This window comes from Eucalyptus grandis, chromosome 4, assembly GCF_016545825.1.
Source record: "Eucalyptus grandis isolate ANBG69807.140 chromosome 4, ASM1654582v1, whole genome shotgun sequence".
In the NCBI taxonomy this organism is placed as follows: domain Eukaryota; kingdom Viridiplantae; phylum Streptophyta; class Magnoliopsida; order Myrtales; family Myrtaceae; genus Eucalyptus; species Eucalyptus grandis.
Genome location: NC_052615.1, coordinates 21,410,825 through 21,427,595, shown reverse-complemented (window position 1 = coordinate 21,427,595; position 16,771 = coordinate 21,410,825). Strand labels below are relative to the sequence as shown.

At 39.6% G+C, this 16,771-nt stretch overlaps 1 pseudogene; it reads right to left on the bottom strand.

The window, feature by feature from the left end:
* The window catches only part of LOC120286355, a 68,447-nt pseudogene extending 56,022 nt beyond the window's left edge, over positions 1–12,425 (bottom strand).
* Positions 12,426–16,771: the final 4,346 nt, after the last annotated feature.

The following is a 16,771-nucleotide window of genomic DNA, read 5'->3' as shown; positions in this document are numbered from 1 at the left end:
TAAAACATTCAAAGTTAGAAAAAAAAAAAAAAAAAAAAGAAGGGAGGAGGCATCGGCCGAGGGTTGAACCCTCCTCGCCTTGTCGAGAAGGGCTAACGAAGGTGGCGGAAGGGTTGGCTGGGGTCGCCGGCCCCTTAGCCGCCTTCTTCTTGCCTCTCCCCTTTTTATTTATTTATTTATTTATAATTAATTTTTTATCATTAAATTAAATTAATTTTTATATTAAAATACAAATCGAGTGTCACGATGATGTCATTTTTGCATTTCTTTACCGAATCAGCTCTTCGGCAAGTCACATAGGCAAGAAAAATAATGAAAAATTGCCACGTAAGATTTTCAACGGAGTTTGCCGAAGATGGTATTTAAGTGTCACTTTCCTAACTTTTGACACTTAAGTATCTCTTTGTACTAAGTTTTGGCACTTGGAGTTTACTTATTCCAAAATAAATTATTGTGAATACATTTATCTATGACGAAGATGGCGCATTGACACGAACACGGGATTGCTAGCTAGTTATGCCTATGATCTCGAGATCTGTAACTTCTTATGGATAATCATTGCGGATGAATATTATATTGTGTCTAATATTTGTAGCTTCTTATAAACATATGTAAATAGTACTAAGAAGTTATTAGTGAATTCAAAATCTACCACCGCTTATATACAAGCGCTGATGGATGAATATAAAAGTTCACATTGTAATCATATCAAAACATCGATTCTTCTACTTTTACTTTCATCTCTAATTTCCTGCGCATTTACTCTTCCAACACTTTAAATTCTCGCACCCATCGCCTTTCTCATAGCCTAAAGATTCAAGTAACCTGCATTTCAATTCCTTCACATTGACGCCATCTACTTTTGTATCCAACATCAACAAAGGAGCCCCTTCCTCGACATTCGCCCAATCGATTCATTTGTTGAGATTTTTTCCCTTTTTGGTGAAACCCGTCGCTGAATGAATAGGAGAAACTTCTCACACCATTCGCGATCAAATGAATCAATGCTTTACTTATTTGGAAGATGATAGAAAGTCAAACCGCACACATTCGTATAAAATTCCACGCACGTCGTTATCTAGAACCAAAAATCGACTAATTTCGTCCATACGTTTATCACCAATTGGAAGAGAAGTGTGAAACAAAAAATCGACTTTTGACGATCGTGCCCTCGCATGCACTAAGGGCCTGTTTGGCAAATTTTGTTTCTGTTTTTCAAAACAAAAATTTATGTTCTTGTTCCAGGGAAAAAAAAAGAACAGAAACGCAACAAAAATGCATTTGGTAAAACTTTTGTTTCTACGAACAGATTTGGAACAGAAATAAAAAGTAGAAAAAAAGTTGTTTCTTGTTTCGGGAACAATTTTGTCTCTCTTTTTTTTTCTTCTTCTTTTTTTTCTTCTTCTTCTTTTGGTCGCTCGCCTTGGCCAATGCCGCCGACCACCGGCCGACAAGGGCTGGCGACCTCGCCGAAGCGTCACTGGTCCCCGAAGACGCGAAGCCACGATGAGGCTCATCGGCCCGAGCCACGGCAAGGAGCATCACCTGGCGGTGGCCCGGGGAGGCAAGCCTCGTTGGTGGTTGGGCGAGCTTGGCCTCGCCAAATTTGGGCAAGGTCAACCTCGCCCGGCCAGACGGGCCGACCTCATGCCTCTTGGGTGAGGTCAAGCCTCGCCGGTGGCCTTGGTGGCTAGGTAAGCCTTGCGAGGCCACCGACGAGGCTGGACCTCGCCTAGCGGCGCGAGGTCGCCCTCGCCCTAGCTGGCGAGGACAAGCCTCACCGACTCGAGGCTCCCTTGGCCCCGGCGAGGCTCGACCTCACCCGGATTTGGCAAGAGCGAGCCTCGCAGGTGGCCCGGCATGGCTCCGACAAGCTCGCCTAGCCAGCCACCAACCGCCATCGTGGTCGGCGACCAGCCACAAAGAGAAAGAAGGAAAAAAAAGAAGAAAAATGGAAAAATATAATAAAATTATTGAAAAATTAAAAGAAACAACAAAATTATACAAGTTTACTAAATGCATTTTTTATTCTCGGAGTATAAATTTTTGCATTTACCAAACGTGCTTTTATATTAAGAAATTGTTCCCTGAACATTAAAAAAAAAAAAAACTATTTCTGTTCAAAAATTGTTCTCCGAAACAAAACGTTATCAAACATGCCCTAAATAAGACACTCTTCGTATTGGTGGTAATGCAAGCCCAAAAAAATGAAATTACAAACGGAGATGCAAAGCTTCACCATGCATCATCACTTGGCATGTCTCCTGCTCTTTTCAGCTCCTTTAGTAGCATTTGCTATGAGCGCTCCTGAGAATTTCCTGCAACGCCTCTCTCTTCACTCCGAAAAACGCAACGGCAATCTCTATACTCGTTTATACTCCAATCAACTATTCGTATTCTTCCGTCTTGGACATTACCATACAGAAACCGCGGTTCTTGAATCCTTCCGCTCCGAAACCATTACTCATCACTCATCATCACAGCGCTCCATGTCTCCCATGTCCAAGCCGCCATCATCTGCTTCCGACGGTACGGACTCCAAATGAGGATTCGAAGCGGCAGTCATGACTATGAGGGTCTTTCATACTTGTCCAAAGTCCCGTTCATCATCGTTGACATGGTGAATCTCCGATCGATCACTGTGGAGGATGAAACAGCGTGGGTCCAATCAGGCGCAATGGTCGGCGAGCTCTACTATAGGATTGCCGAGAAGAGCAAAACCCTAGGCTTCCTGGCCAGTGTCTGCCCCACGGTTGGTGTTGGTGGGCACTTCAGCCGTGGAGGCTATGGCACGATGCTGCACAAATATGGCCATGCTGTTGATAACGTAATCGATGCCCAGTTGGTCGATGCACAAGGTCGGCTCCATGGGGGAAGATCACTTTTGGGCAAACTGAGGTGGAGGCGGTGGCAGCTTCGGAGTAGTAGTGTCCTGGAAAGTCAAGCTGGTCCCGGTACCGTCGACCGTGACCGTGTTCACCCTCCTGAGGACGTTGGAGCAACATGCGACCAAGCTCGTGCACCAGTGGCAACTCATCGGGAACGAGCTACCCAACGACCTATTCATGCGGGTGATCTTGCAGAGCTACAACTCTGGCCCCAACGGGACGAGGACGATGGAAGCGTCGTTTAGCACCCTTTAGCTCGGTGGGGTCGACGTGCTCCTTGAGGTGACGAGGAGCAGCTTCCCGGAACTGAATGTCATGAGACAGGACTGCACCGAGATGAGCTGGATCGAGTTGATCCTCTATTTCGCGGGGTTTAGCGGAGAGCCCTTGGAAGTCTTGCTCAGCAGGAGCTCCAACGCCAAATTATTCTTCAAGCACAAGTCGGATTATGTGAAGGAGCCGATCCCTGAGAGTGGCTTAGAGGGGATGTGGGAGAGGTTCTTTGAGGAAGATCAAGGGGTGGCTCAAATGATTTGGAACCACTACGGCGGGAGAATGAGCAAGATTTCAGAATCCGCCCTTCCCTTCCGTCACAGAGCTGGGGTTCTGTACAAGATCCAGCACTTAAACGGCATGGACCGATGGAGGCGACGAGGTTGCTTCAAAGCACGTGAGTTGGATACGAAGCTTCTACAATTATATGGCGCCCTATGTGTCGAAATAGCCTCGAGTGGCCTATATCAACTACAGGGATCTCGACATTGGAACGAATAACGTGAAAGGCGACACAGGTTATAAGCAAGCGAGCGCTTGGGGAAAGAAAAACTTCAAGAACAATTTCGACAGGTTGGTGTGTGTGAAGACCGCGGTTGATCTGGGCAATTTTGTCCGACACGAGCAAAGTATTCCACCATTTTCATTTTAACTTAGGTGTATTCCTTGCAGTAATAAGATGATACTTTGTAATAAATGGAACATTTGACAATGTCCACGTATGAACTTTGTGTGGAATTTCTTATGGTGCTTCACATGAACATTATCGCGTTCGGAGTTATTTGTTAAGGGTCTCATAATAATTGTCTTTAGGACACTAGTTAAATTAACGAAAAGTGAAAATGACAAATTCCATGGCACATATTTAAAAAAAAAAAAATACTTACCTCAAGTTGTGAATTCGAAATTTCCAAAACATATTTAGAGATCCAATAAACACGCGCTTAATGGGCACTATTTAACATTTTCCATAATTTATTTTGACCAACGATTTTTCCATTGTCAACGTCCAAGTGACTCCATTCTCTAAGATTCTATAAGGTCTCGATGCCCGTAATAGTACTTAGATTTCTTGAAATTGCATGAAAATTTTCACGACTCTGAATTATGGTAAATGATGAATCTTTTATGGCTTCAGATAGTTAATACGACATTCATTTCATAACCTGAGCGTATTGCCCCGCATTAGCCAAAATCTCAGATGCTTGATTTTTCAATTCAATTTGTCAATATTGAGTTCACGAGAAACCTCTCACTACAAGTTTTATCACGTAAACATCACGTAAATGGAATATTGGGTGCTCGAGATAGGGCCCCAAGAATATGATGTAAAAGCATATCGAGAAGCATGCTCTTCAAGATGAGGAGCATGGTCCTCGCACAGGTGAAGTTGCACAGAATAACTTCGACTTTGTTGTGACGTGGGTAGGGAGATTGGAAAAATAATTGAGAAATGCATTTATGAACTGTGAGTAGGAGAAAAAGTATCCACAATCACAGCGGATAATAATAATTTGAATGATATTATTTTTAATCATTTAAAGAATAATTTTTGAGATAGATACTATTAATCTTGAATGGTGATCTTTTTGTATATGAAGTGCGCGGTTCATATATTAAATTTAATTGTAAGAGATGATTTGATCGAGGTACATGATTTGTTGCGCGTATTTAAAACATGATTAGGTATGGGAGGGGTTTCTTGTTAGACATAATCGAACGATTCTAATCATGCATTAAAGAATAAAATTCAATCATCAATTAGAATCATATGCAGAAAACATGATAAAAATAAATCTGACCTTCAGTCATTATTCGACTTTGTGTTCATCGAAAATCCACTGAAATTCAATAGTAAGTACGGGCAATTTGATGACGACTATGGGTGCATTCTACTAATGCAATCCCTTGTGTACTAATGGTGTATTTTCAAATGATAGAAATTGTGTTAAACCTTGTAAATGAACAATTGTCCTTATAAACTGCCTTCTATCAAGGCCGTTTCCAAATGGACGGTTGTCACAAAATAGTATGAACGTGAAACCATATGGCGAAATAAACATCACTTAGAAGAGAAAAGTGGATCAATGCCCGAGGATAAGATTTTACTATAAAAACATATCCCAAAAAACACATGAGATCACATTATAAATAATATTCTCTCACTAGATCCCAACATTTTCATCATACGGATTATTCAACTAAATCCACGAAAACTTTATGCTTAAAAAGAAAGAAATAAAACACATGAATCATGGCGACATGTCCTCTAAAAACGAGTAATATCTTCTATGTATCACAATATATCTGATTGTCATGTGGAAGACAAAAAGCACAGCGCCTGTTTATAGAAGATGCCATGACAAACTGCAGAAGCCCAAAAATGCTTCATAATCACTGGAACTAAAATGTATAATTCACAGATTACTTTGACTGAGAAAATTTTCTCGAAACACTACAGAAAAAAAAAAAAAAAAAAAAAGCCAGTCTTTCTGGATTTACAACAATGTCCAGTATGTGCCAACGATCTGAATGTCCAATGTTTAAGACCCTGCAAGGAACGAAATTGACTCCTTCCATTGCGCAAAGGTCAAAGCGTTTTATGAGTGACAACAAACCAAGAGCTATTTTACTGTGGTAGGAAATAGCAAGTGACATACACGACAAGAGCTCAAAACCAGAAAAGAAATGAGCGACAAGGCAAAACATGTACTGTACTATGTCAATGAAAGCTCAGATCCGTATGCATATTATCACTACACCAAAAGATTATAACCATAACCCTTTAAGCCAATTTTCAAAAAATATAAAAAAAGGGAAGGCTCTGCTTCTTCAAAGGTTCTCTTACTCCGCTCTTCCTGTATCAACCAAAAAAGGGAGAGAGTAATTGAAGAAATCCTTCTTTTCTTGTTTGCGGCAAGTGAATGCCCCAATGGCTTAGTGGAATGGTAATTTGCTCGGTTGATGTTACTATTCTTGGCATTGACCAGAGCATTGTCTTGTCCATTTGATGGGAGTCGTTCCTTAAAATATTCACCAACTTCCATGTAGTATTTTTGTTGGTCAAAGTCTACATGGAAAATGACATTGACTAAGTCTGTAATCAAAGGCACCGAGGGAGTGCAAAACCCATATACAAAAGGAGCTCAAAACTAAACGAGCTCAGTTACAGGACAGCATCTATACCGTCAATTAAAGGATTTACGTCCACATGTAAGTTTCCACTATACCAAAAGAGCAAAACTTCCAACCCATTCCAAAATTGCCAAAAATAAGCATCTCCTCTCATTCAAGAGTTCTCTTGTTCTGCTCTTTTTACATCTACTGAAAAGTAGCAAGGGGATCAAAGAATTCCTTTACTAAACATGAGGTAAAAGAGATCCTACCAATCCTATAATTCTTGTTCAGTAGAACCTCCTATAATGTGAGATAGTCCAACACCATAAGAGGTCTGGGCTACTAACCAGCACAATCCCTCTTTTCCACAAGTTGTCTAAGGTGAGAATATGGTACCAAGTTCCCTTTCCCCACAACATGCAAGACTCTAGTCAGTACTCTCACTTTCCAAAGCTTTCCGAGGAAAAGCCTCTTTGCCACCAACAGTCTTCTTTCTGAACTAAGGAGGAAACTTTTTCTATAAAATCCATGAAACTACAGTAGTTTATATTTCTTTTTCATATTTCTAACCCTTGAAAGCAGATTAATTGGCAGACTCTCAAAGTAGCCAGGAAGAGACACAACAAGATAATGAAAACTCTCAGCTTCACAAGTGTTTTTCTTAGCAGTAGAGAGGCAATAAATGAAACCAGACAGAATTGGAAAAAGCAGGTTGAAAAATTAAGCAAGATATGGAAACTTAACTCAAGAAAATTCGATATTCCTCAGGTTATGGAGAAAACAATACAGTAGACAACTATCAGATTTTATGTTTTGGCAAAGGGACCTTCCTATACCGTCAGTAACTTTCACACTCCTGACTGTGAAATCTTAGTTTACCATAAAAGCAAATGGTTCACCAGCATACAACCAATATTAGGAGATTTTCACTTGATAAGAGATGGTCAGTTGTCGAACCCGGAAAGACCTAAGTTTCAGCATGTTAAAGTGTGAACTTTAAATTGACATCAAAATAGGATACGCCTAAAACAAGTAACAAACCTTGTCCAGAGAAGGCAATCCTTTCTTGGAAACTTTTCCAGGGGTGCCAATAGGAACACCAGCTCAATTTATAAAACCAGCTTCCTCCAACGAGAGCTTTTCAATTTCACCTTCAACCTATAACCGACATTATAATATGAGAGAGAGAGAGAGAGAGAGAGAGAGAGAGAGAGTAACAAAAGTTACAATGACAATTTCATCTGCTTCTGATATGTCATCTAGTCCATGTAATGTCTTTTCAGTACCTTTCTCCTGAAAGTTCATAGCAGAAAGAAAACTCTTGCAAGAAACTTCCAGAAATCTCTTAAATTGACATAACGAAGCATGACCAGAAGAAAATTGATATGTGGTATTGACAAAACGGTCATTGTTGAAACATGAAGAACATTTTTTCAATGCAGATGAAAAGATCTGTCTAGTCTCTAGTAAAGGCCACATAGAGTTCTAAACATATGAATTATCATGAGATTCGGACTAGAAATCAGATTTCTGATGCTAGTATGCATCTTAACTTCTGGCTTGTCCAGACCTTTACATCTAGAAACACAATTGAGCCACTAAGTAAACTAAATATTGAGCCACTGCTTCTATATTCAAATAAAACAAGACTTTCAGCACCAATACATGGAATATATACACATTAGACATGCATACTCTCTCAGAAGCTTTAGCATTTCACTAAAAATGTTTGATAGTTTCTATTAAACCGTTAAACCATAAATAATTTCAATGAGAAGCAGTACTAAATAAACTGAAGAGATGGTATGAGTGGGTACTGAGTAAAATTGTTAAACTATGGCCCCAACATCCGTAGCACATCCATGTCATGTCACCTTGACAAATACACAAAAAACCCTAGGTTTTCAATGCACACTGGATAATTACCAGAGCACGCCTCTTGGAGGTACCCAAAAAAATGATTTTCTAGGTTCTTTAACAAATGCAGGTAAAGACAATCTATGTCAGCTCCGGCTAATCAGACTTGGAGCTGTAAGAACTTGATTAGAAAATTTACAAAAGTTAAAGGACTTGATTGGAAAACCTATACAACCAAGGACTAGATTTTGCTCACAGCCTGTAAAGATTTACTTTATCCACATAAAATATGTGGTATCAAATCTCACAAATGCTGTTGATATCAAAGATTTCCCATTTCACTCTTCAATTATTTACTTCTTGGTTTTCAGAAGACCTAAACTAGCATGCATAAGCAATCCCACTTCTTCAGTTCAACACACCAAAATATTATTAAGATGCATGCTGGAATATTAGTACTCTTAACCAAAAATTTTCCACAACACCAAGGCGAGAGAATCTACCTACCAAAATTTCTTGTCCAAGGTCCAATACTTGCAACCAACAAGTTGTCCTTTCCTTTTGTAAGGAAAAGAAATTGCACTCTGGAAGAAAGTTTCAAAGGCGTTAGTCTGATCTGATACTCATTTAAGATAAGAAATAAACATTAAACCTGTCATCTTCTAGTTTCTTAAGGAATATATTATCAGCACAGGCTACAAAAAGTGTGAACGAGAGTGTGGCAGATTACCATACCATAAAAGTGCTACCAGTATACCTAAGCTAAGACAGCACTGATACAACATCTCAATCTTAAGTCCATTGTTCCAGCATCATAAGTAAGAGGTAAACTCCACAAGTTGCATGTCCTATCAAGTACAGCATCTATTCAATCCTAATTAATCAAGTAGATATGTACATAATGGATGGTAAATGATCCTAATTAATCAAGTAGATAAGTAAATAATGGATGGTAATAGCCACCCATTTCCCTTTTGATAGACATCCATTCGGACTAACCAGAATTACATTGCAAGATCATAGCAGAAGCAATTAAATTAGAGGAACTGTTTGCCAGATAGTTGTTTGACTCCATTTCTTTGAAGAGTTTCCTCTGATATTTTTCGTTCCGCAATGTACCCAATAATCTGTAGGGAACCCCAAAAAAAAAAAAAAAAAAAATTAGTGCTTATCACAAGGATATTATACCCACATATCAGAGGTAAACACTAGAGCCAATTCAACTGATCCTGAGAACATAATAACTACTTAAAACACATGAGCAATGGCTGCAAAAGGAAAAAGAAAAAAAGAAAAAAAGAAAAAAAAGAAAAAACAAGAACAAAGGAAAAGCTGGGAAAATGTTTATGATGCATGCTAGCAATTGGTAAGGACTTTGAGCTAGCTACAAAAGTCAAAGTTTTGGTAAGAACAATAAGGAAGCACCATGCAAACACAATGTGTCAAAATCTCATAAGACAATGAGAATCAAGTTATCGGCATTTAAACTATGCTCACCTCCATTGAAAAAGAATCCATGAATATGCATTGACCATGTTATTAAATGAAGACAACAACACAATTTGACCCAAAAATTAGCAGCACAATGTACCCTATAGATGCAGGTACTCTTTTGCAGACTAGTCTCGATCACGCAGTAAATTATGTCGCTTGTCTACTCATCAATAGTAGCTTGACCTCGACTTTCTTTAAAATGAGCAAAAACTGTTCACATTCTTAACTCTACATTCTAACCACTTGGGAGCTACAACTTAGGTGGTTAATGCCATCATTAGCTGATGTTGAATCTTAGGACAAAATCCAAAGTCTGCATGGATAAAATTCAGGGCTATGAAATTAAGGACTGAGGTTCTTTATTTTTGGGTGCCCCCATGCAAAAGCAAAATTTCTCAAGGTGATAGCACTACTCAAACTTGTGGAGTCATGTCGATGGGGCTGTGTGCCAAACAACTTTTATTTTGCAAACAGTCAATGCTAATGTACAAAATCTCCTCAAGAATCAGACATCAATATAGAAAGTTTTGACTCTTCATGTGATAAATTACTTAAACAAAATTACCATACCAGCGTCCCTTGATCACACTTTGATGAGGCATATTACTGACCCACAGTGTAGGACAGACATTTTTAGTCCTTGTACTCTGTAGATCGGTATAACACCAACTCTATGTGTCTATTGTTCATAAACTTTGTAAGCAAGATGATTGGACATGATATTGGGCTAGCACATCTTCATCAGAAGCAACCAACATGGCTCATCCAAAGATAAAAGCAAACAAAAATTGAACACTATTGAACTTTTTCTTCAAAAAAAAAAAAAAAAAAAATCAAGGGGGGGGCGAGAGAGAGAGAGAGAGAGAGAGGCTTCATTAATTTGCCCTCACAACTGAAATTTAAAACCCTAAAAGTAAAATGACACCCATGGTCAATCATTTTTAGAGACTCCATTGTTGTGATTGTTGATGGCAAGTGATCAAGGCTAGGAGTTCTTTACTTTGTTTACATGAGAAATCGGTCTGTGAGCCTACTGTGTGAATAAAAGATCTTTTGCTCAGAACTTCGATTAACAAATTGTGCTCTGCAGTGTAAATTTACCACAGACAAAGAGATTTGGCATTTGGAGCACATCATCATTGTTATTGCTAACTAAATCAAGGCTAGCTGACGTATGCTCTCACATGTCTGAAGCTTCATGTTAAAAAGAGTCATTTTGATGAGATTTTTGAATCCATCCATTCAATCGAGTCACCTTTTACAAACCCAAAGAAAAGGTGAAAGATTCAATCTCCAAGTCTTTCCCCCCCAAGTCTTACAAACCAGAGCCCTAACTCTTAGATGCACTGGGGTTTCAATGTCTACTAATCTGATGTATTGTCTACATTACAAACCAAGCATGTTACTTCAGATTCAGCGGTGTCAAATGGCCAGCTGGATGCCACATCAGACATTCCTGACAAGTTTTTAAAAGCCGCAAGGCACAAGTACTCATAATGCAGGTTTGGTGATAATTTACAGAAGACCAAAACACAGGATTGTACAGAAAATTCCCAAATACTAAAAGAGTTAATTGACCACGCCAAATCAAAATTTAAGAGCGTACCTTATCACTCAAGGGTTCCAACCTTCGGCTCTCTTCTGTCATCTGTACAGTGGAATTGGCCTTCATCTCTGCAAAGGCCTAGACGAGAAGTCACTATTGGGTCCAATTCCAAGCACTCAAATTAATTGAGAAAGAACACAGGATGGGAGATCCCAATGTGAACCGATTCAATTTCCTTGTATTCTAAATGTACATAATTATACACAATTCACAAATATATTATTTCCTAAATCTACTCCTATAGATGAGGTAAGTACAACCAAAAGATTGAATTAAACAACTCATGAGAAGATTTCATATGACCACGCTAATGCTTCACAAACTCACAATAATCAAGCAAGAACAATCACATTACCTGACCAGCCCATCCGCATTCCATTCTGAAACACCTCCACATTGCGAACTCCCTTTAAGACAGGTAGAGAAGCAAAACCCCAATGTGACTAGAACAGCGTATATCAGCCGGAAGAAAACGTACATCAAACTCAGATACACAACATACCCGCTTTGGACGATGTGGAAAGAGAGACTTCTCTCAACTTTCTGTCCCCCTCGGCACTGCAACGCGCAAAACGATGAACAGAAATTGAAGAAGCACATAAAGTCACAAACCGAATTCCACTGGAAACCTCAAGCATAAGAAGACACCAGAGCACAAACATGCTCGGAATTAACATCCCCAACTTCGACTAATAAGTTCGCAATTCTAGAAAGCTACGACAGTTAAAAAAAAAAATTACGGGCGCGGCGATATGAGCAACCTTTGGACAAAACAAGTTGCAGTAGAATCCAGGCCTGCTGGGATCCTCACAGTCAATGCCAAGAAGCGCCACTTTCTGTTCCAACTCTCTCAGTTTCGCCATATCAGCAGCCCCGCCCTTAAAATGCTGCAATCTCGCCCCTGCAACTACAACGTCAGCATCAATTCACGCCAAGCAAAGAACCCAGTAAGAGCCAGAACTCGCGGCTCCGAAGGGTACTTGCACCCCTCGTAGACGACGTATCTGAGATAGACCGAGGCAAGAGAAAGTACCTGGCGGCTTGCTGTCCGTCCTGGAACAGCGGACGGAGCGACGCAGAGCTGCGGATGAACCGAAAGATCCATGGGGCTTGATGCTGACGGGCAATCTGGGGCAAGAACTGAGACGGTGCGCGACACCGAAGGGCATTGTCCGCGTCTCGTACGGACGTTGGAGAGAGGGAAATGGAACGGAGGAGACACCTCTCAATGCTCCCTTAGTTTCCTTCGCGAAAAAAAAAAAAAAATTGAGTATGAAATATTCTTCGTCGCTTGAAATTATTTTTATTTTCCTGAAAGATACATTTTATTAATATTCATTTTCTTATCCAATCGATCTTGTAGAGGAAGTGTATATTCGTCAGCAAAATCAACATAAATGCTAATAATGAAATTGCCACTTAGGTTATAATTTTAGCTCTATCTGTGAATTTTTTTTTTTTTATCACCTATGCATATAGTAATAAAAGTTTTGAATGCCTCATTTATCTTTCTCACTTTTTTGGTTGGTTTAAACTCTTGAACTAGTTAAGTTTCCACCAGAAAAAAAGGATATTTTTTTTTTATCAAAAACATCATACATATAATAATTCTATTTTATCATGCGTAGTCTTCAAATGGAAAGATCATTTATATGTTAAAAAATGAACAAAATTGCCACTACGGCAAGCTATGTATTAGTCACTATCTTAATTTGGCTTGCGGATTAAATTTTTTACGGTCCAAATGTACCCGATTCAAAAACTAGATAATTTTACTATCTTAATATAACTTTCTAGAAGCTATATCATTACCTTCTAGCGCCACAATTAACAAGTACTTCGAGCTAGGAATAAGAACAATGCCTCAATTGGTTGCATAATTTGATTGGTCAAAGCTCGAAATATCATTAGATTGGGCTGGTGGACAACTTTCAATCATTCCTATTACGACATTAAGCCCATAATGTAACAAAATGAAAGGTACTCGGGGGAAAAGGTGGCCCTGTTTATTTTAGACGAAGCAGGTGCCATTCCTCCTCCCTTGAAATAGAGCTCCATTTGGGCTGTTAGAGATATAGATTGTAACATCCTCGATTTCAACCCTTATTTTGGCCCGACCAGTAGGCCAAAAGCTTGGTACGCCAATGACAAGACTTGGCCATGAGCCACCCATTCATAAGTCAAGTGGTTGTTTAGGGATTGGCAATCCAAGGCCTAGTTATAGAGTATTCAACCTTAGAAAGGTTATTTGACCATAAGCATTGGTCGTGAGACGATCACGTACCATCACGAATTAACAGATGATCATGGCTCGATTTCGCCCGGTTGATGCACCAATCGTGGGTGATTCCGCCCAATCGTGTATCGACCGTGGACGACCATAAGTCAATCCAAGACGATTGTGAGTCAAAATAAATCGGCCAATTCCACACAATTACATGACAACCGATAATCGACCATGGATCAAATGTACTCAATAGGGTTTAATTTCAAATTGACCATGACTTGTGATGCACTACCTTAGATTGGCCATAGGACCGAGCACGAAACTAGTCAACTAGCCTAAGGACTGGCCACAAGCTTGGCCAAGAGGAACTGGCCGATGAACTAGCTCATGAATTGATCAGAGGACCGATCGTTGGGCCAAGCCCCAGCCCTAAGACCTAGCCACGAGCCCTTTTCTTGGTAAAAGGGAGCTCAAGCTCGGTTGCGTCCGGCTTCGTTTGGGCATGGCTTAGGCATGAACCTCGAGCCAAATAAGGTAATCGATCGTGGTCAAACTCGATTAGTTCCTGCCCAATGACAAAGCCTTCAAAACTGAGATATTTCCAAGTTGCATTTAAAACCTCCGTCACGTAATAGTTTAAGGAGCATGGACACTTGGCATGATAGGCTCTTACCTTGAAAGACAAGTTTAAAACTTGAACTTTAGCTCATTAATGACGGGGACACCTAAGCCTAATTAAGAGGGTTCACACTTAAGTCTTAGAAACTAAGTGTGAACAAATGTGAACACATGTGAATATATTCAATGAAGTGTGGGCTATTAACGAATATGTGTCCCTATAACCTAGCCTAGCTATAACCCTAAACTAAGTAAGAGATCTTGGAGGCCAAGAAAGGGACTACATGTCCATTGGAAGGAGGAGCAAGCTAGTCAAACCTTCTTGGACAAGATAAGAGCGCATTAAATATATTTGGTTTCTAGTTGTTCAATGCCAAGATGAAGTGTCCAAGCTAACCTAAGACCTAGTTGGAAACTTGAAAGATAAGGATGCCCAACAATTAATACTTCTTGACCAGGTGGGATGCCTCATTTTTTCCAACTAAAATTGTCACATTTGATTTTCGAAATTATTGGATCTCTGCTATTTGCCAATTTTACACAGATATCTTTTATTCTAATTTGAATGAACTTCCTTCATGAAATTTGTTCAAAACATCTTGATATACAACTTACTTAAATTTCAGATTTTTCTGAGATCAAATGGGTTGGGACGAAGGCCCAATCATTCATTGCCTAGAACTTGCCTATGTAGGAAAAACGCTGATCAAGTTACCTTCATGATTTTTTTTTTAAATTCCCTTTCAAATTTAAATATGCTTCATTAATGGAATTTTAAAGGACATCTATGTCTATAACATATAAAAATTTCAAAGGGTTTCGAAAAAAATTGGATTTCAAAAAAGGTCCCTCTTTACGAACGTTGAATCTGTTGGATGGACGGATTTTTGTGATATGTTTGGCGACTTATGGCTCTTTCTACAGCACGAATTGGACTTAACATCCTTCATGAAAAATGTTAATTGAGATATTTTTTACAACATATTTTCTACACTTGGTTTCGGAAGCTGCTCAAAATTATTTTCCACCTTAGGACAAGAGAGTCACACACCCAAGCTTGGAGTTAGTCTTTAAATGCCATGTTGAGGTATCCCAAGCTACCAAGCTAAAGTCCTACCCTACCTTGAGACTTGATGACCAAGTCATCCTGCATTTAATGCTTCTTGACTTAGAGAGAAAGTCTTGACTTTTAAGACTTGGAGAATAAGTTAGATAGCCTATAAATAGGGGGGTATCCCTTCCTCATTCCCACAACACACCACATTCTCTCCCTCTATTCTTATCAGAGTTCGGCGCCTCTTCCCTAGGAATTATTGTTGCCGCCCTTGCCATCATCGCCAATTCAAGGCCACTGACTTAGAAAGTCTAAGTAGAACTTACTAATATTTGGTTAGGGTGTTGTGTTATGCTAATCCAAGCATGTAGTGAGTCCTTGATTGAAATGTTGTGACTGTGTTCTTGTTTGAGGTTTGGTTGTGTTTACTTGGATAAGTTTAGACCTTATTCTTTGATTAAGTTCGATTCTTGTTCAATGAGTTTTGGCTTGTGCTTTAGCTTGAGTTGCTTTGGAAGAAGCCAGATTGTGTGTTTATTTGATATGCTTTGGTTTTTTCTTTGATACAAACCAATTTGAAAAGCGCTTTTGTGAAGACTTGCTATTTTATTACAAAACTATTTCTAACCGTTTTCATGAGTGCATGCTCCAGTTCATGCCCCGAGCTTTGAAAAGGGGTTTCGTCGGCCTTGAAATGTATGTGGGATCACATCGGATTTGTTCTATCATGGTCTCGGTGCGATATTGAGGTGTATCGTTCCCAAGTCAAGTTTGGTATTAGGTCGGTGATCATGTCACGATTGGCTAGTCCTTTCTTGGTCTTAGTGCGATATTGAGGTATATTGTTCTCGAGCCAAGTTTGGCACTAGGTTGGTGAATATGTCACAACGGGCCGATCCTATCATGGTCTCGATGCAGTATTGAGGTGAATCGTTTTCGAGCCAAGTTTGGTACTAGATCGGTGCTCAAACGTGTCGGATCAAGCCGTGATCCTTGATTTGTGCCTAGCAATGTTCAACATCTCGATTATGGTAAGTCATTTCACACACTTATGCATGCCTTCAAGCCTTGAACTAAAAGCGAAAATAAGAACCGGATTGTGATGCTTGATGCATGGACACACATAACTAATTTATGCCGTTGACCAATGGATTTCGACAACGATGCCCCCACACCAATGGGATGCTCCCATATCAACGGGATGCCTCGTTAATAAGAACGAGATGCCCTCACGCCAATGGGATGCCTTGTTAGAAGGACGGAATGTTGTGATAATTCTAGCCGTCACCCTTCAATTAGGGGATGTTGCATGATTAAGTTCGGATGCCCATTGGATTCCGGAAGAGTCGATAGATTTCGACTATTAATAAATGAATCTTGTGTACATAAATTCCTCATATTACGCAATGGATCTTGGTTATACTTGCATAATATTGAGTGAGGCATGAGTTCCTCATGTTGTGGGTGAATCGTCGTTTATGCTTACATATTGTAGATTGATGATTTCTCCTGTTTCATCCAAGACTAATATATTGTTTTGCTATTGATCTGCCATCGACTAATGTCTTGAATGAGTTATATGCTTGTTGATATGCAAGGCATCCTCTTACCTAGAAATTAGTAAGTTTTATTTACCG